Source organism: Canis aureus, chromosome 1 (genome assembly GCF_053574225.1).
Source record: "Canis aureus isolate CA01 chromosome 1, VMU_Caureus_v.1.0, whole genome shotgun sequence".
Classification (NCBI taxonomy): Eukaryota; Metazoa; Chordata; class Mammalia; order Carnivora; family Canidae; genus Canis; species Canis aureus.
In genome coordinates, this window is record NC_135611.1 from 29,064,242 (window position 1) to 29,090,384 (window position 26,143).

The window sequence follows — 26,143 nt, forward strand, 5'->3', positions numbered from 1 at the left end:
TCTAAAGGATTTCATTTTATTTTTCAAAGAAAATTACCTAAGTAATTGTTGTTTATAGAAAAGGATTTTTATTTTTTTCAAGAAACAAGGCTTATGTGCCAATAAAAATAAATAAATAAAAAGGAGCTCACCATCGTATTCAAATACCTTTAGAGAATTAATCTAGGCTACAAGTAAGTAGGTCATGAGAACTTCAGAATTTGGAAGAATATTATCAAACCTCAAATAACAACAACCAGAGTCTCTTTCTAACCTGATCTCCATGTCCCTTACAATGACCAAAAAGAAAAAATAAATAAATAAAGCTTTGAATTCCCCCTTATAGTCTCATCCCAGCCTCTCATTTCAATGTTCATCCCCTTTCCAACCCTTACTCAAAGCAGCTACAAAACAATGAAAAATAAAATTCACTGAGTCTGGCTGAGAAGAAATGGTTTACAGCTTTCTGTCTCCTACTGTTCAACATCCATAAAATGAGCATCAGTGTTAGAACTCAATTCATGAAGTTTATTTTCACTATAGTTTCTATTAGGTAAAGCTCGAATCCAAGTTTCTACTGACTGACATTGTTCACTGTAGTTCCTATTTCCATTTTCTCTCCTGCTAAATGTCACTCTAAGATCCCTCACATCAGAAGTCTTTATTTCCTCTTTTACAACTCTGGATAATGTAAGAAGAAATACCAGCCCAGGGTGGTATGATTCAATAAGGTGCTCTTGTGTCCCAAATGGCATGGGAACCAGGGAATCATTTGAAGTTGCAAGTTTCTATAGTGAAACTCTCTAGCTTTCTAGGCTCTTATAAAACCAGGGCACAGCTGCCTGTCTTCCTAACTTGGTTTGATGTACTGTGAATTCCCAAGGGGATAAGTCACTCTCTCATTCATATGTGAGTACAGGAACCACTCCAAAAACAAAAATCAGTTGGAGTTTATCTGTGATTTTAAATGCCCTCTACCACTCGATTATGCAGAACATCCAGAGCTAACTCTCAGCAAATGTTTACCATATTGGAGAGGAATTATATGACAGTGTTTCATCTTTTGAGATATTAACTTTATGACCACGAATATTCACTATGATAAGATTGCCAGGGGATTTCTTTTTCTGCTCTAAGAATGTTTCACTGAATGTGAAACCAATAACATGAAGAGAAAAAAAAGTTAAAAGAGTTGATTACAAAATATCTTAATAAACAGGGTGTTATGTCTAGTCTATGAAATAGAATTATTATATATCTCTCTTGTTACTTACAAGCTTACAAGAACATCATAAATTACCTTGCTTTATAGGATTTGATGGGGCAGAAAGATCTTCCCTGTCGGTCATCAAATTAAGATATAGTATGACTTTACACCTTGTTCCATCTCGGACTTTGGCTGTGCTCTAACTTTGTGATTTCCCAGAGCCAACCACTTCAGGTTGTTTGAGTCTCTGCCAGTGGCTATGACACAGATGCTTTTAATAAAGGGATCCAACCACCTTCTGGAAAATCTCCTTGCTTTATTAGAACTTTCAAGAGATATCAATCCTTGTTTTGTTAGTGTTTATTTAAAAAGAAAGAAAATATTAAAGTAGCCAACACGGTCTATGTAGCCTGCTTTGTTTTCCTTCTCTTATTGAATCAAATAGAACACTTCTCATAAAAAAGTTCACGAGGTTCACAACTGTATGTTGAATGGCTATTGTGGGTCAAACTTTGCACTTGGCAAAATAAATATAGACAAGATGCATGACCTTGTCCTGAAGGAGCTACACATACATAATGTTACTTTTTTAAAAAACTTAATCAGAATTAATCTGTTATATGTGTAGAGATATTTGTATAATGTCATATTTGGTAGAATATTTAAAAGTATATATAAGTGAAGTTAAGTGACTTTGTTATATATGAAATAACATAGTGTGTGATGAATAAGGCTTCACAATAATGAGAAAGTAATAGATTATTCAATGAATGGTATAGGGAAAACTGACTATTTAGAAAAAAATATAAATGATACCAACCTCAAATAGAACACCAAAAAAAGATATATTAATGGTTAATTGTATTAAAGACATATAAAGTTGAAGAAATGTTGTATATATGTAATGATCTTAGGATAGGGAAGAAGTTCCTAGGTCTAAGTCATGGAGGAGAGAACAAATGTGAAATTTGATAACACAAAAATGTAGAAGTATAGAAAATTTGTAAAATTAAAACACAAGTGATAAACTTGATAAAATACTTGCAAAATATGGCAACTAATAAATACCCCTAATAATTGAATATTTCATTTGAATCAACTAATATTGCTAGCTATACAGTGGAAAAATAATAAATGAGATAGAAATACATGGTGAATGAAATTCAAAGAAGTGATGAGTGTGAATATATATATATATGTATTTAAAGATTTTATTTATCCATTCATGAGAGACACAGAGAGAGAGAGAGAGAGGCAGAGACACAGGCAGAGAGAGAAGCAGGCTCCACGAAGGGTGTACGATGTGGAACTCAATCCCAGGACTCCAAGATCATGCCCTGGGTGGAAGACAGATGCTCAACTGCTCAACCACCCAAAGCGTCCCAAGTGTGAACATATATTAAACTTTATTGGTAATCAAAGAAATCTAATTAAAACAGCAATAATAAATAAATTTTTACCTATCATATTGACAGATATTTTTAATATAACAATAATACTATGAAAGTTCATAAGCAATCCCATTCAATTGTAGTTGATACTAGAATACTAGAACAAATTTTCTGGAAATCTGTTTAATATTAAGTATTACAAAAAATTTTAAAGTTATTGCTCTTTGATCTAATAATGCCAGTTCTAGAAAACTGCCCAAAACTAGTAACAAAATATTTATGTAAAAATATGTGCATCACAGTGTTTATTATTTTCAAAATTGGAAGAGTCTTAATTTTTCTGTTTTAGGAAAATCAACACCTTGTAGCCTATCTATAGGATAGAATTTTTCAAAATAACTTCATGACAGGAGGGAAAGTTTTTGAGATACTGATAAGTGAAAAATCTTACGTACACTAAAATAATTTTAAAAATTCATGTATTCATTCAACAGATAAAATTAAACATATACTACATGACAAGCAATGTTCTAAATGTTTTACGCACTTTATCTCTTTAAAATTCACTTAAGTCCTATGAGGTAGGTACTATTTATATCCTGGTCTTAAAGAGGGAAACAAATAATGCACTTGCTTAAAAACTTGCCTGAGGTTGTCATATTTGGAAACAGCAAGGTCCCTATTCTCATACAGCCTACAGTCTAAAAGGAGAGAAAGATATTAATCAAAGGTATCAAAATAAATGTGAAATTATAGCAGTGATAATTACTCATAGAGTAGAGGTCAATTCTAGAGGGATTGACTTAGTCTAAGAGATGAGAAATGCTTTCTTCAGGAGATAGTGATTTAGCTGACAATTTAAGCAAGAGTAAAGTGTTAACTAGAAAGAGAAAAATATTCCAGGAGGAGGGAACAGCATGCACAAAACCTTTCTGGCAGGAAATTGCATGGCACGATGACGAGAATAAAGCTAAGACAGAGTTGGAGGCAAGAGAGGAGAGAATATGATGTGAAACAACCTTTAGAGCACAACCAGGGATCCAAGATGCTCATTTATAGGTGAGCAATTCAGGAGCTTGAGCGGCAGGATGACTGGCCCAAAGTTACACCATCTACCTGGTGACAATCTGAAATCAAACACAAGTCTTCTGGTTGCAGGACCAGAAGTTGTTCTACTACATTATGTTTGCTTTAAAGCAGACGTTTTCAAACTTTTTGAGTAGCAGAATCTTACACAAAATTTCCAGTAAAGGAAAGAGATCAAAACATTGTAGTAATATAAATATAGTTTTTTTTTATTTCAAAGTATAATTTTTACTTGTGAAGTCAGTCAGTGAAAAGAATGGGAACTGTTATAATAACACAAACATATGAAGAATGAGTGATGGGTGATATTTGCAGTTTTATACTAAACTCAGCATACATTATATTTCTGTATTTTTTTCTGTAATATGGGGAAAACCCTGTTCCAACTGATTAAGCAGCTGAAATGGTAACAGTTTTAACAGTTGTGTGGCAAACTTAGAAGAGTTTCAATTAAAGTGTAACTGAAGCTGAAAGGAAAGTAGAAATTCTTCTATTTTAAAAGTAAATTGTTAAAAATATCTAACAAATATTATATTCCTTCATTGCCAAGAGTTCAGCTTGGAGATTCCTCAGATCTTCAGTGAACCCCGGTGAATGTCATTTTAGTTTGTGCAAGCTGCTATAACAAAAATACCATAGACTGGGTGGCTTAAACAGAAATTTATCCTTCACATTTCTGGAGGCTGGGAAGTCCAAGACTGGCACCCCAGCAGATTTAGTGTCTGGTAAGGCCTGTTTGCTGGTTCATAGTTGGTCATCTTCTCACTGTGTTTTCACTTGGGAGAGGGGGACAAGGGAGCTCTCTGGGGTCTCTTTTTTTCAAATCACTAATCCCATTCATGAGGGCTCCACCCGCATGACCAAATCACCTCCCAAAAGTCCCACGTTGTAATACCATCATATTTGGAGGTTAGGTTTTAACATATGAATTTAGGGTGACACAAATTTAGTCTATAGCAAGTGTTATAACATTATGAGACATTCAAGATGTCATTAAAAAAAAAAAAAACCCTCAGATTATCCAGGAATAAGATCTCTCACTCTCTGCCTTAGATAGATAGTCACATGTGTTTCCAGTCAAATATATTTCATTGCTGACACTTTCTCTGTGGTTTTAAGCATTACTGTAATGTGATCCTGCACTGCCAAATTGAGCTTGTAATGTTGCTACAAAAAAAGTCAGCAAGGTATGCAAACCAGTGAAACAAACTTTTGAAAGATATCCCACTAGAGGAAATTTTGAAAAAAATGAATTCTTATCAGCACCTTTCCATAAAACACCCAAGGAACTTTGGTATGAAAAAATCGAGAACTAACACTGCACATATTGACATCTCCCTACCAAAAGCCCTGTGATTTTAAAGACAATGTCTTAATAGTATTCACAATAGAATGATCTTAGTGTTGCCTTGACAGATCTTTTTAGCAGCGTATGTTCTCCTATGACACATATATAGCGTTTCAGAAATAGCTTTATGCAAGGCACAAGACACTGTTTTTCACTAACATTCTTTTTATGCCACCTCTATAGCTTTTCTAAAAAAACTCTTATTATTTTACTTTTTTTGTCATTTTGTTTGTTGGTATGTGAAAAACCAATCTACTCTTTCAACCTAACCATTTCTTCTGTGTGACAAGTGTTTAATAAAATACCATATTTTTCCAGTAAAAACCTACTGAACAAAGAAAGAAAAGGAAAATCAGTGGTAGTGATGTCTTGAAATGTTGAATTTATAAATATTATACATAATCTTAGTCTTTAAATAAATTTATTACTTTTGTTGTATTCATGTTCTTGGACTATTTTCTGAGTTATAACATTACGGTGCTAGTTGTCTAATTGCCTTTACAATAGCAGCCTACTCATCTATTATACTTGTTACACACGGTTTAATGAGCATTCTCTGGAGAAAACTGTATCTTCCCCACATACTATATAATATTTTTTGTCATTACTCCAATTTTTTCCTGTAATATTTATGCTAAATTAACCTAAGAATCTTATTTTTATGCTTACAATGTTTTGTTTTAAAATAACACTGTAAGTTGACAGAAAAGATAGAACCACTGTGCAAAAATTTCACAGCCTAAAATACCTTGAGGACTTGGGTGATTTCTATCTCTGCAAAAAGTGAATCCTGTAATTAGTAACACTCAATGCAAGTTCCAAATGGCTCTCTGGGAGATTCTTGTGCATATTTCTTTCATTTTATTCACAGTGTGGTGACAAAATCCGTTGATGTTGGTATATCAAGTTCTTGTTTGATTTCTATGCTCTTGTCTAATCCACTGTCGTTTTCTTTCCAAATTTCTGGTTTTAAAAGGTGATCTATTTCTAATTTAAAAGTTCTTGTTATATCATATTTTTAAAAAATGATAAATATAAAACTTGACTCAAGAGTACATAAAACTTACAATGCGATTACGGGAAATTCAAATTAAGACATAAAAACACCTACTAGTTCACATATGAGTGTTGTCTGTAACTGTGCTGTCCACATGTGGCTCCTGATTGAGATTTTCTGTAAGCATGAAATATGCACTGGATGGGGTACAAAAAATTTGAAATATTTCATCATTAATTTAATGCTGAAATAATATTTTTGATATCTTGGGTTAAGTGAAATATACTAATTAACTTCATTGCTTCATTTTCCTTTTTTGTTTCAGTTTTGGTTTTTCCTATTTTCCTTTTTATAAAGTGAGCATTGCTATAAAACTTAAAATTACAGATGTAGTTTGGATTATAGTTCTAATGCGCAGCACTGATCTCTAATATATCGTTAGTATTCGGTCACTTACTCTGCCATGCCAAGAGCATGTGTTGAGCAAATGTGCCTGAATTTACCTGGCATTTAACTGAGTGAGGTACACAGGGGCTATAGTAATGTACCTGCTGGGTTAACTTCATATGAGCAGACACACACCCGTCTGCAAGAACCATCATTGTTCTAGTGAGACACTCATGAGAAGTTCAAATATAACACGAGAGATGGCAGGAGACACTCTATTCCTGACCTTACAAGTAGCTTGACAGTGATCTATGTTTTATAGAAATTGTTAAAGAACTGTTTAATTATGCATATTTTTATTACATTTTTTAACTACTTAAAAGTATTTTAATTGAAATCTTTGTCAAGTAATTGGTACTATCCCTGAAATGAAATACATCTGAAAGCCACATGGTTCCACAAGAACTATTTGAAAGTTACTGCTTTAGAAAAGTCGTCATGTGTAGTTTATTAGTCAAATACATGTATCAATCTCGCTTTAGCTTTGTTTCCTCTCTCTTTGATTTAGATTAATAGTGTTTAGACTCTTGTGTGCAAGACAGTGTAGAGACTAATTCAGCAGGTCTATGGATATGCGGGGTGGGATATGAAATGTTAATAAGCTTCCACTCTGATTCAATTAGTCTACCTAATGAGAAACCCATTGAGGCCAGTGTTGACAGCCATCATTGAGGTCAAAGTCTTATTTATCTTTAATATCTCTCAAAATGCTGCCTTTGAAGTCATTAAGTGGGATCCTGAGATAGATTGCTGGGTCTGAGAAACAATGGCCAACAATTCTTACAAAAAAAGCAACAGATGTTCCTTTTGTTATTGTTCAGAGTAAATTACTTAGATTTTTTTAATGACTTGTGAATTTTGGAATTGAGTGCACAAGTCATAAATCCTAGTGCATGCAGAAAGCCATTGTGAGATAATGAACGAAAAGTGCAGGAGAGTATCTGTCATAGAGAAAGCCTTGCCTTCTCTCTTTTTCCTTGTATGTGATTATGTGTGTGTTGTGTGTGTGCATGTGTATTCAGAAGAGAGATTTTGTCAATAGTACTCTTTTAGCAGATATGTATAGAAACTAAAAAGTTCCTATCTTGAAGTAGAATAAGGTTTTAGTTCTAGACTATTTCTCGAGGCTACAATCTATAGTACAAAGTACTAACATGAGCCACATTATATTTTTAAACAACTCTTTGTATATTTATAAAAGTATAGTAATTCTTGTGGTTTATAAGGTTAGTTATGTTTGTTTATATTTATCTTGGGAGGAGAAAATTTAGTTGATAGTATATTTTGACTATTTTTCTGAAGCATAAAAGCTGACAAGTTGAGTAAAGCCTTACAGAATTACTGGGAAATTCTCTTTTTGCTAAAGATATATGAACTCTGCAGATTATAAATCTGGCCATTGCAAAGTAACAATTCAAATTCGTTTTCCTAATCTCAATGATTTTTCTTAAATAGGATTATTATTAAGAAATAAGTCAGGGATCCCTGGGTGGCGCAGCGGTTTGGCGCCTGCCTTTGGCCCAGGGCGCGATCCTGGAGACCCGGGATCGAATCCCACATCAGGCTCCCGGTGCATGGAGCCTGCTTCTCCCTCGGCCTATGTCTCTGCCTCTCTCTCTCTCTCTGTGACTATCATAAATAAATAAAAATTGAAAAAAAAATATTAAAAAAAAAAGAAAAGAAATAAGTCAGAGGGGGATCCCTGGGTGGCTCAGTGGTTTAGCACCTGCCTTCGGCATGGTCCTGGAGTCCTGGGATTGAGTCCCACATTGGGCTCCCTGCATGGAACCTGCTTCTCTCTCTGACTGTGTCTCTGCCTCTCTCTCTCTCCCTCTGTGTCTATCATGAATAAATAAATAAAAAATCTTAAAAAAAAGAAATAAGTCAGAATACATAGTCAATAAGGGGCTTAATCCTTAGAGAATTAGGGATCCCTGGGTGGCGCAGTGGTTTAGCGCCTGCCTTTGGCCCAGGGCGCGATCCTGGAGACCCGGGATCGAATCCCACATCGGGCTCCCGGTGCATGGAGCCTGCTTCTTCTTCTGCCTGTGTCTCTGCCTCTCTCTCTCTCTCTCTCTCTCTGTGTGACTATCATAAATAAATAAAAATTTAAAAAAATGTTTAAAAAAAAAATCCTTAGAGAATTAGTATCCTTCTAGCCTGACAGCCCTTCTATATCCTTGACTTACTTTGCTTGTGGCCAAGTCTATAAAGGGAAGTACACAAGAACTATAGGAATAAATTCAAATAATTTTGAGATGGAAGGATGTTCAGTTGTGAGAAACCTGCCTAAGGTCATCAAGCTGAACCTGGAATGCAGAGTACCCTGGCACTTGGGGCAGATTGGAAGTGTACTCTCTGCTCATTACTAGACTATGTTTGGAAGAAAATCACAAAAGAAAAAAAATTAAGACCAGAAGAAGTTGAGAAACATCTAGTCCAACTCTCCTGTTTTCCAAGGAAACACTAAAGGGCACTAGTATCAGCATCATCAGGGGGTGGTTCTTAAGTGTTTAAATCCCTTGGTCCCACTATTTTTTTCACTCTCATAGTAGGGGACTGTCCATTTCTACAGACACATCAAGTAATTTTTATACCAACTAGAATTTAAGAATCAATGCATCCTACATATCATACTTTTAAAGAAAAATGCAGATTATGTTTATATACAAAAATATAGAAAATAAAATATATATTGAGACAGGCAAATTGGAAAACTGATCCAAATGAAGAGAGATTAATTATAAGAGCCTTCTTGGAGGAAGGCAGGTAAGCCAGTGAAATGTGCAATGGTCCTTCTTTATTGAGGTTTGATGAAGTAAGAGTTCATCTTGGATGAAAGCACAGAAGTGGGTATGAATAAGTACCCCCCACACACATATGGAGAATATTACATCAGTGGGATCTAGGAATCATACTGGGAAGTGAGAGAAAAATAGGGCTGCATGAAAGGGATTTTCACAAAATAACTGTTACTATTTGCAAAGTTTTCATGCTTCTTCTAGATGCCTTAGAATTGCACAACTGTTTGTTATTGGTAATGAAGCGAAATACACAATAGCAAAACAAATACATGTTTCTTATTTCTCTTTGTCAGAGCTTTAATTTAAGAATTAATTGCATTATCTAGGTCATGCTGGGGATTAAAGAGGAGAAATATTTCCCTCCTGTTAAAAGCTTAAAATCTAAACAGGAGTGGTGAATCTTAATATAAAAATATCACTTATAATATAAGGCAGGCAATGCTAACTACAGAAGGATGTAAATTGGCACAAGGATTTGGAGAAGGGGGATATCACATATAGCAAGCAAAGCAGTGTGGTGGGGGTGGGGATGATTCACAGGAAGGTGGTCTTTAAGCTGGATCTGGGTGGGCAGGTGGAATTTATTTATATGCATTGGCCCCTGTCACTGCTTAAAATTGAATCTGGGTCTTAAATTTCAGCCATTTTAAATGAACTTGCCTTGAACAGAAAGTGTATATTTTTTTAATTAAATTTGTTTTTCCAAAACAAATAAAATTTCCCTAACTGATGGGTTGGGAGTAAGCAAGAAAATAAAGCTCAGTTCAAAAACTATAACCATAAAATTAGCATAATAATTATCAATATTAAAAACTTAAAAGGATTAGATCTTTCTTCTCATAAACATTTTTAATGTCTTGTACGATTTTTCAGCGATACGTTTAGTTACATATAACATGGGCCCCAAAATATATTAGTATGTTGATACACAGAAAGGAGGCATTTGGGCTGCCCCGGGTGGCTCAGCGGTTTAGCGCCGCTTTCAGCCCAGGGTGTGATCCTTGAGGCCAGGGATCAAGCCCTACATTGGGCTCCCTGCATGGAACCTGCTTCTCCCTCTGCCTGTGTCTCTGCCTCTCTCTCTCTCTCTCTCATGAATAAATAAATAAAATCTTTTTTAAAAAAAGAAAGAAAAGAGGCATTTAATCTTGAAATTTGATTGTGAGGGTTTTTTTTCTTTGATACATCTAAACTTCAGAATGCCAAGAGATCATGAAGATTATGTCTCCCTATTTACACAAAAGCAGAGGTCCAAGAATAAAACCAATCCTCCTACATCAGATCCTGCTCTTTTCCAATAACACTCTTTTGTGCTAATGACAAACAAGAAGTATGCAATGCATCTGCCTTACTTCACCCCAAAAGTCTTTGTCCTCTAACAATTCTAAAACTATGGTATCAAAAGAATGTCAAGGATTTTTATGGTTTGTTTGATTGTTGTTTGAATCCAGGTTTTCTCATACTTTGGATATCCAGCACTGTTTTTACTTATTCTTGGATAACTACTTAGACTTTGGGGGGGGGCGGGGGGGGCGTCTCTTTTGTTCTATTAGAATTACACGTCCTTTTATCCCTGTTTCCTTCTTTGCTATCTTTCTTCATTCAACAAATATTTATTAAGTACCAATTGAGTATGAGACACTGTAGCTGGAGGTAAATTAGGGGACTTGTCTGCCTTTTAGTCTAAGGAACTACGTCAGTGTGATTCATGCTTCTATAAAGGTCTATCTTGAGTGCTGCCATAGTATTCAGAAGAGGCACTCACCAGAAGTTTGGAGGTTGAAGAAGGCCTCCTGGATGTCCTAGCTGTAAGCTGAAAGACAGATAAGGAGGAGCTCCCTGGCAAAGATGCAGAGACCTACAGGTACACAGAATAGTGAAGCTTTGGGAGGGTAGTTCGGTAAGCCCACAGCAATGTATGACTGGGGAGCAAGAACCAGAAGCTGCATGACTTTTCTGGGCCAGACTAAGAATTCAGGGTTATTTAGAGGGGAAATGTAACCATAGAAAGCCTCTGAGCAGGGAAATGACCAACTCAGACTGTAGACCATTCTGGCTGCTATGTGACGATTAGACTAGTAAGAAGGGAAGATTTATTAGGCAGCTGTGCAGAAATCTAAGTGCATGATGAGAGCGCTGTGGAACTGGGTGCTGGCAGTGGGAAAGATGGATTTGAGTTGAAGCAAAAGGACTTGAAAAGTCATTAAATTGTTTTCAGGCTGAGGGAAGTAAGAGTGGAAGGTAGCAAGAGAAAGGAAGAAATCAAAGAAGACACTGAGGATTCTGGCCTGTGCAACTGAGCAAGAAAACAAGGGAGAAATCAGAAATGTCATAAAAATTATTTTCAGGATATTTGCCTTCCATATACATTAGTTGTGCATGCATGATCAAGACTTTAATTTACATTTACTTTATCATCCACCATATCATTTCTGGGGCCACTTGGAATTACATGTGTAATTGAAAGTTTGCATTATATTTCACTTTCTTAAAAGTATCATTTGCCAGAGCTCTTTGGCTTCCTTGCCCTGATCATCAAAATAGTTTCCTTATGCAGAAGCATTCTTGCCAACTCACCTAACCACATGTTTGAAACATTGGTTGTTAATAGGTTGGCTGGTATTTTATCTTCCTTAAAATTTGCCTTACATTAATGGTTTTGCACGTTAAAGTTCAGAAAAGATATTACTTTTCCTTTTTTAGGCAATACAAGGTACTAAAATCTGAAAATAAAATAAAAACTTAGTAATTATTTTACATAACTAACATGTACACCCAGTGAATAGTTCACATAAAGATACTCAACATCAGATCCTGGTTTCAGAACTTTATTTTGAGACAAATTCTATAATTTCACTTCCTTATACATCAGTTTCAACTAAGGGCTCTCTTAAAAGTATAATCTTCTATGATCTGATATGGACAATAGTGTATGAAGTGCTGATAGCCTGCTTGTGGAGATGAAATCAAGAATGCTGTCCAACATCAAGATTTCCATTTTGAAAACAAATCAAAGAAAGGAATTACTCTTGGGGTTTAGAAGAAGAAATGTTTCACTAACAAAGAGCTAGCTCTAAAAGAACATTGGCACAGTGAATGTGAAAGGTATGAATGGTGGCAGGCCAAGAAAGCAACTGAATATTACTTCCTTGATTCCAAACATTGAATATTTTCATTTGTAATAACTGAGTAACACTGATCAAATTTTTTCCCTGAAATCACAGCAACAAAATGTATTACAGGAAATATCATAAGAGAATGTCTCTCTTAATAACTTCAAAGTAAACAAGAGACTTCAACACAAAGAACTTTATTCTGCAATGAGGTTATTAGCATTGTGAATTAAGTGTTATTTTTTGGAATATTCTGAGCTTTCAGTCCAGACTTTAAGATAGGGGTAATACCCTTTGCAATGTATGTGTGTGTGTAGGTGTGTATATTGGGGTAGTGATTTGTGCACATATGTGCACAAAAAGAAATCTACATCTACCTCCAAATCTTTGTACAATAGGGCAGGGTCATAACAAGATTTTAAAAACAGATGCTTCTTAAATATTTTTCATGACCACACTCTCAGACACACACACGTATACTATTGCAGAGGCTGAAAGGGATATATATGGAATATATAAAGCAGATCTAGATCCAGGCCTTAAAGACCTCATGGTCTAATAGACTAAGTAATAAAAATGTGAACAGGAAAATGGAAAGCAGCTTCAAGGATTATAAGAAATTCAAGAAAGGAAAGATTAACTTATGCTCAAAAGTATCAGGAAAGCTTCATAAAGGATCACCATGTTATCTGGGCCTTGAAGAATATGAATGATTTGAACATATAGAAAAGAGAGGGTAGATACTGAATGGAGAAGTGGTTACAAAGCTACGTTGGTGCCTATGTATATATAATAGCACCCTGGAGCCAGGAATTTACCAATCATGTCTAATCCTCAGGTCCTGAGAACACGTGGCTGGTAAATGCCATCCTCGAGCTGCTGGACTCCATAGACCAAGCTCTCTGCCACTCCCTCTTTGTGCTTCCTCAATCATACAGAATTTGTGGGACAAACAAAGGGTATAGCAAAAATTCACTTTGATTGGAGGGCAAGGTGGAAATGTCCATGGTGGAAACTAAGACTTTTTCCTTTTCTGTTTTCTTGACTGTGGTGAAGGTTGGAGTTTAAAGGTATAATAGTTACAGAGGCGTACACTGTCCACTTCCCCTTATGTACTGGGCACTGCACTAACTTCGCGTGGGTTACCTCATTTGATCTCTTAACACCTCATTGTCTCAATTTTTCAGGTGAGGAAACAGAAGCTTTGAGATAAAGAATAAGCCATTTCCCAAGGTCAAAGTGCTGGGAAATGGTAGGGCTGGGATTCAAACTCATGGTTAATGAGACTGCAGACAAGAACCTGAACTCTTAACCACCAAACTACAGTACAGTAGACAGCAGTTCTGTGATAAGCATCGTGTGTGTGTGAGTGTGTGTGTGTGCACGTGCGTGTGTATAAGGATGTTATACACATTTCATGCTAAGAATGATATCCAGAAAGTCTTGTATTGACATGTTTGAGTTTAGTAGAGTTTGTTTAACTGATTATCAGAACCTCAGTATGTGATATTTTCTTCATTTGGCCATGCATGAAAGCATTTATTAGGCATTTGCTTTGTGCCAAACATCCTGCTTGATACCAGAATTCAAAGCTAAGACACAGCCCCTATTCTTAAATAGCCCAGCCTTTTGAATTTAAGACTAGTGAATTAATACAATGACTCTATAAGCATTGTTTTACTTCTAAGGTCATTTGCTATTTTGTGTTCAATTTCTTTCTTGCTTTGCTGAAAACACACAGAGAAAAGAGTTTTATGTCATTAGGTTAAAAAGATTCAGTAGAAGCAAAACTCTGCTAGTTCGCTAAGTGTTAGTGAATTAATAAGCATTATTAGTAGATGAATTCATGTCTTATTTGCAATGTCAGCTACACTGGCTGATTTACTGAGGAGTTGATGAAGCATGATCTTCAGGATTCCTGGAGTTCACTGACACTAACAATGAAATCTCCAATCAATCTCCTCTACTTTTAAGAAGGCTGAAGACTGTCTTGAGGCAATAAAGTGATTAGAATGAGAATTAGAAACCATCAACAACACAGCACCTACTACCCCAAGTAATCCCCAGGTGACCTTTATACAACTTTTCTCCTTCAACACTTGAAACAGTAGGCTGGTTTAACCCTTCAAACATATACTAATGAGATGGCATATAGATATTACTTCTATTTCCTGATTCAAACCCTGACCGGACTATTTATTTTTTTAAGATTGTATTTATTTATTCATGAGAGACACAGAGAGAGGCAGAGACACAGGCAGAGGGAGAAGCAGGCTCCCTGCAGGGAGCCCGATGTGGGACTCAATCCCTGGGATCCAGGATCACACCCTGAGCCAAAGGCAGATGCTCAACTGCTGAGCCACCCAAGCATCCCTGACCAAGATGATTAAAAACAAATTTTGATTGTTTTATTACTTAATTTTAGTAACATTTATCAGTGGAAAGAGCTGCTGGTTGAAAAACAAAGTGTTTAGGATTCTTGCTTTTCAAGGAAAATTATGCTTCAAAAATATAATTATTGGGGAAATCTTTGCCTTTAGGTTGGACTCCACTTAAAGCATTCATGGCAGATGCACTGCGCCACCCCAGATGCCAACTTCTTAATGGAGTGATGCCATCAAAACTTGCAATATGAGCTTCTTTAAATTTTATATACAATTTTACTCATTTTTCTTCTCTATTTTTATTTGAAATTCCACCATCTCACAGACTTTTGACTGGACTGCCATATAGTAATGAGTGGATTGGGTATATTTTGCCCCAAATCATTTGTTCATTCTTTGTTCAAGCAATATTTATTGACAGCCTAGGATATGACAAATGATCTAGGTGCTGGGGAATAGCAGTGAACTAGACAGAGTCTCTACCTTCATGAAATGAGGAGGTGACTTTTTAATACTGTTCCTATTAAAGTATGTTGTAGGGTGTAGAAGCTATATCAAAGCAGAATATAGCTGTTCGCAAAATACACACTATTTTCATTCTCACTAGTAGCTTATAAGGCCTGTCAGTTATTTCTCCAAGACATTGAATTTTTCAGCTCTAGCTTGGAGTTCCCATTGATTGCCAATAGAACTTACAGAGATCCCCTTCCTAAAGCCAAATCCATGCCTCAGAGCTGTCTATATGGAGATGGCCAATACAATTTGACCAGTAATAGTTTTTTGATTGTCTGTGGGAACATCTGGATCTTTGACCTCACAAGTAGTTATACAAGTCCTTATCCGGAAAAGTGTTTGTTCCTTTGTGGCTCAGAGGCCCTGTGTTTGCATGTTAGGCTTCATCAAGTCATTTTCTGGAAGTCATTTTCCCTAGCACTGGGGTTATTTAATTCCAAGGACTGGTTTGTATTTCTTTTAAAACTATAAGTGTATAGGATTACATTTAATTGTTGGTTTATGTACAGGAACATTACTGCACTGAGCTGCAGGAAGCACATTTTAAGTACTCCTCTCCTTTGTCTTGTGTCAATATTCACTCAGTTATAGTCTGGATGAGGTCCCATAATCTCTGAATCATGATGCCTGGCCAATGATTTTGAGGTATTCCTGATATTATCTATGAAGCTTTTGCTGTTTATAGGGTCATATAAAGTAGCTGGGAAATTGCACTGTAAATCAAGAAACCCAATGTCTAAAGCTTGGACGCTTCTTCCAGATGGCTGGAGTTTAGCGATTGTGAATACATATTATTGGCAACACACAGGTCAGACAAAAAGGTGGTTGTTACAAGAGCTCACAGTGTCGGCCTTCCAGGGGCAGCAGGGGGACAGGCCGCATGTTGTGGCAGCCTGAAGAGCAGAAACATGGTGTCCTGTGCTGGTTCAATTTTTACTCTGAAGGTGACAGTGGAATAAAGGAATGATTTTCTTTGAGTGCAGCATGCTTTCCCAGTAGTGTCTAGGAGGAGATTTGCATCTCAAGTACTGAGAAGGACTTTGGTTCCACCATCTTCTGGATCCATGGATTTGACTGCTAATCCTCCCTTCACTGTGATCTCAGTCTACACCATATGTGTGACTTCAAAGATCCTGCTCTTTATAATATATTCTTGCTAGATTTGGAAATTTGACAAGCCACATTCTTAGTTCCATGATCTACCCTTTGTAAAGGCCCTATGGATTACACTAAATCTAAAGAAATCTGTGAATACCCTGTGTGTGGGAATGCTAGAGAGTCAGAAAAAGTGAACAGTTCTGGTGGTATTCCTTAACTTCGTTGATTGCCAAAACTATGACTATTAGGGGTAACAAAGATAATGTCATCAAGTATCAGGTGGTGCCTCACATAGCAGAACTCTTTTCTCACCTGAAAATACAGTCAATTAAAACAAAAAAATACTGCCAAATATGGTGAAGAGTGACATCAGTCAGCAAACATGGTTGCAGTACCATATTCCCATCACAAAAGCTTTCCAAACACTTTTGGGATTCCTCTACTGCCTTGAACAGATGGCCTGTGACCTGCAGTGACTTTGTTCAGATCCGTGGCCTACCCAGGCTCATCTCCAATCACTAAATGGAGTCCTACGGGGCCATGTGCAATCTGGTCCCTGCCAACTTCCCCAGCCTCGTGTCTCTCCCCCACCAGTTCTCCTGATTATCTGAGCCCCATCCCTTTCTAGATATTCCTAACTTAGCCATTCCTAATTTCCTTTATTTCCTCAATCACTTTTAGGTTTTTGCACCCATAGTTTATTACCCAGAACAAACACCTTTCTAGCTTATCTCATACCTTTAAGTCTCACTGAGGACTTGTTCAATATTAGTTTCTCTCTTACTTATCCAATCAGAATACATTATTCAGGAACTCTTCTATACCCATCAGAATGTGGCCAGGGTATCTGGGCACCTATGAGAAATTTCTTTCCCAAACCCATGTGGGTTCCTCCCCCTTCCTCAATGCCAAGGACAGGAGTACATCAGGCACAGTTAGTCTCTGGGCACCAAATGATCTATAGAAAGTTCCTAGAGTCAACATGTCCACTATACAAAAAGTCTGCTTGACCCTTTTTAATTAGGACTTTAAACACACACAAATTATTTAGAATAATATAATCAAAATAGAGATAGCTTCCACTGAATTTAATGAATATGCAGCAGAAACAGCTAAATATAGATAATTACCTCTGCTGCATTGGAAAGCCCTCTGTGAAGTTTTGCTGAATGAATATTTTGAATGAAATATTCAACAAAAGTGAGATTTTAGACCTTGAAGTCCTTCCCTTATAGCAACTGAAAATAATTGTCTAGGAAGGATTAGTCCTGTGTGCAATCTGCTCTTTGCCCTCTGATTTCCGATTCATTCTTTAAACAAACACTTTTTGCCCACTCCCATCTAATAGGTGGTGCAGGAGTCTGTCCCTTTATGCATCCTTCAGGAGCCGTGAGGTTACTCAATGTCCAAATTAAGGAGATAACATGGAGTAACATTGGATGGCAGTTGGAAAAGCCATGGTTTTCACGGCTTTTCTGCTTACAAATAATTGTATATTCCTGAAAGTAATAATTTGTTGGGTACTTACTTTTACCGGCACTCTTCTAGGTTCTTTACAGATAAAGCATCTCCTCATGTGATCCTCATGATGAACCCATGGTATAGGCAGTAATGATATCTTCCTATGACATATGAGGAAATTGAGGCAAAGAAGTACTGAGTAACTTGCCCAGGGTGATGCACCTAGTAAATGTTTTTTTTTTTTTAATTTTTAAAGTGTATTTTCATTTATTTATTCATGAGAGACAGAGAGACAGAAAGAGGCAGAGACACAGGCAGAGGGAGAAGCAGGCTCCATGCAGGGAGCCTGATGTGGGACTCGATCCCGGGTCTCCAGGATCACGCCCTGGGCTGAAGGTGGGCACTAAACCTCTGAGCCACCCGGGCTGCCCCCTAGTAAATGTTAATAATCATAAGACCTCGAAATGGAAAGACACCTAACTCCATTAGACTTGTTTGTTAATCTAGAAAGTGACTTGCTTGGCCTCGATGGTCTCTCAGATCCCTCCCAGATTAGCAGTGCCTGTTTCTGGTACTGGAGCTGCCTTGCCCAAGCCTCAGAGCTGTGTACAGTCCCCTCTTCTTTTTCCTGACTTCTTTCAGATCTCCACCTTATACGAGACTCTGTTTCCTCTCTTTTCTAATGCGTTCTGAAAGGCTGCTACTCTACCCGGCCTGGGCTTACCACCACAAACCTGCCCTGCCAATCTCTGTTCTCAAAACGACTCTGGCTTTGCAGGTTACCCTGTGAGGGAATGGTGCTCTCCATCATGGAGGAGCAACATTTTTCTCCTCACAAAATCCCATGACTTATGCAGGAGAACTATGCTTGATATCTTGTATGCAGCCCCACCAAAAGCCCTCTCCACCTTCCACCTCCTTCCTTCCACAAAACAATGTACACACAAGGCCGCATTACAGGTTTCATACATATTACATTAATTCTTTCATTAAAAGGGGAGAGCAGTGTTACTTCCTCTCCTCTATAAGGAGGTTCAAACAGATAAATGGTAATATGCCTAAGATCACACAGCTAGGAAGGGGTACATTTGGAAGTCCCTCTAACTTCTTCCCACTAAGAACACCAATCTCTTCTCTTTCTGTATTGCTTGCTGCTTTCTCTGACACAGAGTCTATGGACTTCATCTTTATTTTTATTTATTTATTTTTTGGACTTCATCTTTAAAAACTCACTATGTAAAAGTTAAATATTTATGCCATCACAGAAATGCCCTTCTGGAAAATAGCTGTAGTTGCCTGTCAACACCTGGGGTTCTGAGAAAGAAAATAGAAGATGAAATTATATTGCAAAATTTTGACATAATTTTTGCTATCTTTATTAAGATTCATGGCATAGGTTTTTGTGTCGGATATACAGGAATTCTCAGAGCCCATACCAAAATTATTCCCCAACTGCCTTGGAGCAAGATGTCCACTTGGTTGCTCTACCTGGGTCATTAGAGAGATACCCTAGTTACATTCCACATACCATCAGCCTTGACAGGTCCAGATTCTGCTAAAATTGTGCTTGACCTGAAGCTATAGTCATTGCTTTGCACAATGAACAATGTGATCTTCAAAATGCATTTCAGTATGGGCAATGGAAGTCAAGAATAAAAGTGCATGGAGAAAGTCTGCAAATACTGGGGAACATGACATAACACAAGGCACCTCTGAACCTGTGCATCATCTGACCCCAGGATCTCCTTAAAGGGGCGGGGGGGGGGGGTGGTACGGGGCAGGTGGGATCAGGAGAGGGTGTCCAACAAGATGTTAGACATATAACCTTTCTAGTGCCCTCTACTGTCCATGGCTGAAATGACAGAACACTTAGTTCTGCATTCTGGATGTTTAATTAATAACAACAATAAAAAATTACTCTTGGGCTGAAACCAGGTTTTCCAAGTTTTGGTTCATAATAAGCAGTTTTTAAACATTTAAAAATAGGAGTGTATAATAAAATGCTGAGAGACTCTCTGGAGATTGCTGCTGGCACTTCTCTAATAGAAAGCATACGCCATTGAGCTAACATTTTGTTCTTTGACTGGAGAAAACAAAGCTGTTAAAAGCTTGGACTCATTTTCCAATAGCAATAGCATTAATATCTTTCAAGTCACTTCTAACCATAGCTAATTAGAGGTTTATGAGGGATGCCCTGCCTGAAGGGTCACCTCAGTTTATGTAGCCCATGGATTTGCTGTTGACTGTTGGCAACAATGGATTTGTAAAGAGTTTCTGCTCAGCTCGAGGTGATTATCTTTTTTCCCTTTTGCTGGTGTGTCTCCTATTTTGACTGGCTGAAGTTGGGTTGGACTACGAGGCCCCAATTCAAAGACAGTGCCAGATTGGTGCTGGAGACCTACACTGACAGATTGTTGAAAATTTATTAATCTGACGTTTTAACAGCCTGCAATGGGATGGAAATCTGCCCTTTCACTGGAAAAAGTCAGAAAGGAAAACATGAGCTTGAGCTGAAATCAACCCCTGTTCCAAATCTGCCTCCTCTGGCACCAGAGAGTCAAGGGCTGCCACCGTGTTAGAGATTAAGGCCTGGCTATGCCACCCATACGGTAGATGGGACTTGCACCACTGTCACGGAGATTCTGGAAATGCACCCTCTGGGAGCTGGGGAAATTGTGATGTCGTCAATGCTAGGTGCTAATGGCTTCAGCAGTAGCAACAGTCAGCCTCACATGAGACTTCAACTGATTGGTTAGGGACTGTTCTTTTGGCTGTAACCATTGTGTGTAGTAATTCAAGAAAAGAGAATAAGGAACACCACAGGCTTGGTACCCTCTTGGAAATGGAAAGGGACAAACAATTGCAGTCAATACTGTTGGTGAGAGATATCTAGGACTGCAATATTGCAATTAACTCTTACAATACAAAAAGAATTGATTATGCATCCTGGCTCTTCAAAAGCCAACTCGGCCTCTCTAACCAAGCCCAGAATTTTTTAATCCCTGCTGGCCCATACTTATCTACTGTCTTGCCTATGACTACCACTTTAATTAAGCCCTCTATTCTCCCCCACAGCTTTGCTCTCCTCCCAGGCAGCTACTGAAAGGGTCCCAACAGAGTTTCAGGACTTTGCACCAGCAGCTACTCCTGTCCTTTCCTTTGCCAGCCAACTCTTTCCTATCAGACCTGTGGTTATCTCTTTTTGGTTTTTTTTGTTTTTTTTTTTAATTTATTTTTTATTGGTGTTCAGTTTATTAACATACAGAATAATCCCCAGTGCCCGTCACCCATTCACTCCCACCCCCCGCCCTCTTCCCCTTCTACCACCCCTAGTTCGTTTCCCAGAGTTAGCAGTCTTTACATTCTGTCTCCCTTTCTGATATTTCCCACACATTTCTTCTCCCTTCCCTTATATTCCCTTTCACTATTATTTATATTCCCCAAATGAATGAGAACATATAATGCTTGTCCTTCTCCGACTGACTTCCTTCACTCAGCATAATACCCTCCAGTTCCATCCACGTTGAAGCAAATGGTGGGTATTTGTCATTTCTAATAGCTGAGTAATATTCCATTGTATACATAAACCACATCTTCTTTATCCATTCATCTTTCGTTGGACACCGAGGCTCCTTCCACAGTTTGGCTATCGTGGCCATTGCTGCTATAAACATCGGGGTGCAGGTGTCCCGGCGTTTCATTGCATTTGTATCTTTGGGGTAAATCCCCAACAGTGCAATTGCTGGGTCGTAGGGCAGGTATATTTTTAACTCTTTGAGGAACCTCCACACAGTTTTCCAGAGTGGCTGCACCAGTTCACATTCCCACCAACAGTGTAAGAGGGTTCCCTTTTCTCCGCATCCTCTCCAACATTTGTTGTTTCCTGCCTTGTTAATTTGCCCCATTCTCACTGGTGTGAGGTGGTATCTCATTGTGGTTTTGATTTGTATTTCCCTGATGGCAAGTGATGCAGAGCATTTGCTCATATGCATGTTGGCCATGTCTATGTCTTCCTCTGTGAGATTTCTGTTCATGTCTTTTGCCCATTTCATGATTGGATTGTTTGTTTCTTTGGTGTTGAGTTTAATAAGTTCTTTATAGATCTTGGAAACTAGCCCTTTATCTGATATGTCATTTGCAAATATCTTCTCCCATTCTGTAGGTTGTCTTTGAGTTTTGTTGACTGTATCCTTTGCTGTGCAAAAGCTTCTTATCTTGATGAAGTCCCAATAGTTCATTTTTGCTTTTGTTTCTTTTGCCTTCGTGGATGTATCTTGCAAGAAGTTACTATGGCCGAGTTCAAAAAGGGTGTTGCCTGTGTTCTTCTCTAGGATTTTGATGGAATCTTGTCTCACATTTAGATCTTTCATCCATTTTGAGTTTATCTTTGTGTATGGTGCAAGAGAGTGGTCTAGTTTCATTCTTCTGCATGTGGATGTCCAATTTTCCCAGCACCATTTATTGAAGAGACTGTCTTTCTTCCAATGGATAGTCTTTCCTCCTTTATCGAATATTAGTTGACCAAATCAGTGGCATTTCTATACACTAACAATGAGACTGAAGAAAGAGAAATGAAGGAGTCAATCCCATTTACAATTGCACCCAAAAGCATAAGATACCTAGGAATAAACCTAACCAAAGATGTAAAGGATCTATACCCTCAAAACTATAGAACACTTCTGAAAGAAATTGAGGAAGACACAAAGAGATGGAAAAATATTCCATGCTCATGGATTGGCAGAATTAACATTGTGAAAATGTCAATGTTACCCAGGGCAATATACACGTTTAATGCAATCCCTATCAAAATACCATGGACTTTCTTCAGAGAGTTAGAACAAATTATTTTAAGATTTGTGTGGAATCAGAAAAGACCCCGAATAGCCAGGGGAATTTTAAAAAAGAAAACCATATCTGGGGGCATCACAATGCCAGATTTCAGGTTGTACTACAAAGCTGTGGTCATCAAGACAGTGTGGTACTGGCACAAAAACAGACACATAGATCAGTGGAACAGAATAGAGAATCCAGAGGTTATCTCTTTTTGGAAGTGGTCAATGATAGCCCTGAGCAGCGCTGGGGGACACACCACTGAGGGTGCTCATAGTCTCCTATGTTCTGACTTCAGACTGAGCTATAAACTTCCTGAGAACATTTAGCTTTCCTAAAACTCATCTGTATTCTAGACCCATTTGTATTCACACTCATGGTACAGTGTCTACACAGAGTAGGCACTCAATAATGTCTTTTTGAATGTTCGTTCATTCATTCATTCACTTATTTGATAGACAATGGAGTCCCAAATTCCCACGCCCTCGTTAGACCTTGGGAGTTCAGTTTCTTAACAGAAGCTATCTTTAAAAAAAAAAAAAAAGCAGCTATCTTTTATGATCTACAAACCTAAATCCTTTTCTCTCCAGGCCTATTTTCTGAGGTCTGGTTTTGATTAGCAATATTCTGTTTATTGTTGGGGGAAATGTGAGATAAGAAGTGACCCAGATATTATGAAATGTCTTCTTCTTCTTTTTTTTTTTTTTTTTTAGAGTAGGGTTGCCCTTCACCTAACAGTAAGAATGGTCTTTATTTTTTTTTTAAGATTTTATTTATTTATTCATGAGATACACATACACACAGAGAGGCAGAGACACAGGCAGAGGGAGAAGCAGGCTCAATGCCGGGAGCCCGACGTGGGACTTCATCCCAGGTTTCCAGGATCATGCCCTGGGCTGAAGGCAGCGCTAAACTGCTGAGCCACCCGGGCTGCCCTGAAATTTCTTCTCAATGTCATGTTTCCCCCTTCATCACCCTATGCAGCTCCCCATTGTGTGGCTGCATCTAATGGCAACACTTACTGATTGTATGTATAAAAGTCCAGAAAAAAATTTTTTCATCCTATCCCAGATAATCTCAAATTTCAAGTATGTCCCACAGAATTACAGGAAATAAATATTCATTCATTCACTTAATTAACACCAGGAGTGCCCATAATGCACTAGTCATCATGCTAGACACTTAGAGGTTCAGAGGTGAACAAATAAAACAGATGCATCATCATACAGGCATTTGCCTTGTTTACTGAAAACCTCACTAGAGAAATTCCTGGATGGCAAACTTGCAGAATCAGAGTACTCTGAGATGGGTGAAGGTGGGGGTGACGACAGCCTGTGCTGAGGCCTGGCCTACTCTCAGTTGGCTCTGTTGTTTCTACTACAGAGGAAATGTGCTTCATTTTCTACCAAAAAGCAACCATGGTTAGCGTTTCTTCAGCTCAGGAAACTTTTTTTTTCCCAAAATAGGTCTAGGCCAGGGCTCTTTTTGTTTTATTTTGTTTCATTTTAATGATCTATCAAGCATAGTCATGGGCATATTGGATTTTTCTGCATTTCTGCAGTAGCCTCTAGCATTCAATCCCTAGCTCCATGGGTATCAAAAGGCAGTCATGCCAATAGCTTTCTAATCTTTGGATCATGGCCATGGTGGTGTGCTTTTGAGGCTAACAATTCCAATGATGCCTCTTGCTTCTCCACTTTCCCAGTTGTGGCCCACCATCAGTTCTTCTCATGAGCCAATTCTGCATTTTTGAGACTCATTTCTAGTTGCCCAGCCTATAGTCTGCTCCTCCTATAATGAGTTTATAGCCACCCAATTTCAAGTATTAAATGCCTTTCTCCTTAAAAAAATAGCTATAATGATGAGAAGAAAATAATCAAAGAAGAACAGCCTGTTAATTATTTGCCGATAGCATTTAATATTACCTACCTCCTGAAAACAGCTATTGCCTCAGTTGGCAATGGGGCAAACCACCCCAAGCAATGAGGAGCTCTGTTTTGGGTTTTGTTTGCTAATGTTTCCTCCCATCCAAAGATATTAAGACATTTGCCTTAAAAAGATTAATTGAGGGGCACCTGGGTGGCTCAGTGGGCTAAGCATTTGCCTTCAGCTCATGTCCTGATCACAGGGTGCCGGGATCAAGCCCCACATTGGGCTCTCTGCTCAGCGGGGAGCCTGCTTCTCCCTCTGCTCCCCACTCGTGCTCTCTGTTGTATCTCTATCTCTCTCTCAAATAAATAAAATCTTTAAAACATTAATTGCCGGAGGCCTGCTGAAAGACTAATATATTCAAGTGATAGGAAATATTCAGAAAAATAAAAAAGTATCAAATCTTATTTGAAGCAAGAAAAATATTAACTGATTTAAGAATGCTAGAAGTGCTTGCTGCCACTTGAATTTCATTATCTTTAATGTTTTTTATATCTTTTTCCAAGTGTTTTTTTATTTTTTCGAGTATAATAGTTGCTGTTATTAATATTTAAATATTTTCATTTCGGATATAAATTTCCCTTAAGAAAAGAAGTTGCTGAATATTTAGTGTGATTTTTAAAAATTATACTTAATATCAATTTTTCATGACTAATTTTATTATGAAAGTAATGAAAAAATATAGTTTACTTAAGAGAAATATATTTTATTTATATTTTGCAGAAACATTTAACTAATGGAAATTAATTTTTTTAATTAAAAATACTAAGAATTATATAGTATTTTATATATTTATATTATATATATTCTATATATCATCCACCTTTTTCTTACTAACAGGAAAATTTTAGATTTAACATAGAAAAATATTAATAGGGACACCTGGGTGGCTCAGCAGTTGAGCATCTGCCTTCAGCTCAGGGCGTGATCTTGGTCGGGGGATTGAGTCTCACACTGGGCTCCCTACGAGGAGCCTGTTTCTCCCTCTATCTTTCTACCTCTCTGTGTGTGTCTCTCAGGAATAAATAAATGAATAAATAAATAAATCTTTTTAAAAAAAATTTTTAAAAAGAAAAATTTTAATATATAGGAATTAGCAACCAAATTGTGAAATATTCTGATTTTTTAAATTAGAAGTATTTCTTCATTTTAAATCCTCAACAATATGAGAATCAAAATATAATTTAATGAATAGGTTAGATTTATTAATTTTTATTTTTGTATTACAACCTCATCTATAGTAATTTAAATTAGTACATTCTTGTTTACAATGAATTAAAACTAAACATAATAATACTAAGATGTAGACAAGATTGCCTTGTTTTACAAATGAGAAAGAAAATTTGACAAAACTAAATAAATTGTCCATGATAGTATAATTGGGAAGTGAAGGCAGTAATAGAATTTGAACTTAGATCAATCTAATACAAAGCCTGTGCTCTGATAGGTTGAAACTCAGGTAAACAGCCAGTGACTAATGAGTGAGGGAAGAGGATGTCTGTCAATGGACATAGTCTACTAGACCAAGGCAATGAGGAGACCAATAATAACCAATA

The 26,143-nt window shown here is 37.4% G+C and overlaps 1 protein-coding gene across 1 annotated transcript in view; it reads left to right on the top strand.

Annotated features, from left to right (window-relative positions):
- The window catches only part of PDE7B (phosphodiesterase 7B), a 312,454-nt gene that overhangs the window by 70,003 nt on the left and 216,308 nt on the right, over positions 1–26,143 (top strand). The window lies entirely within an intron of this gene.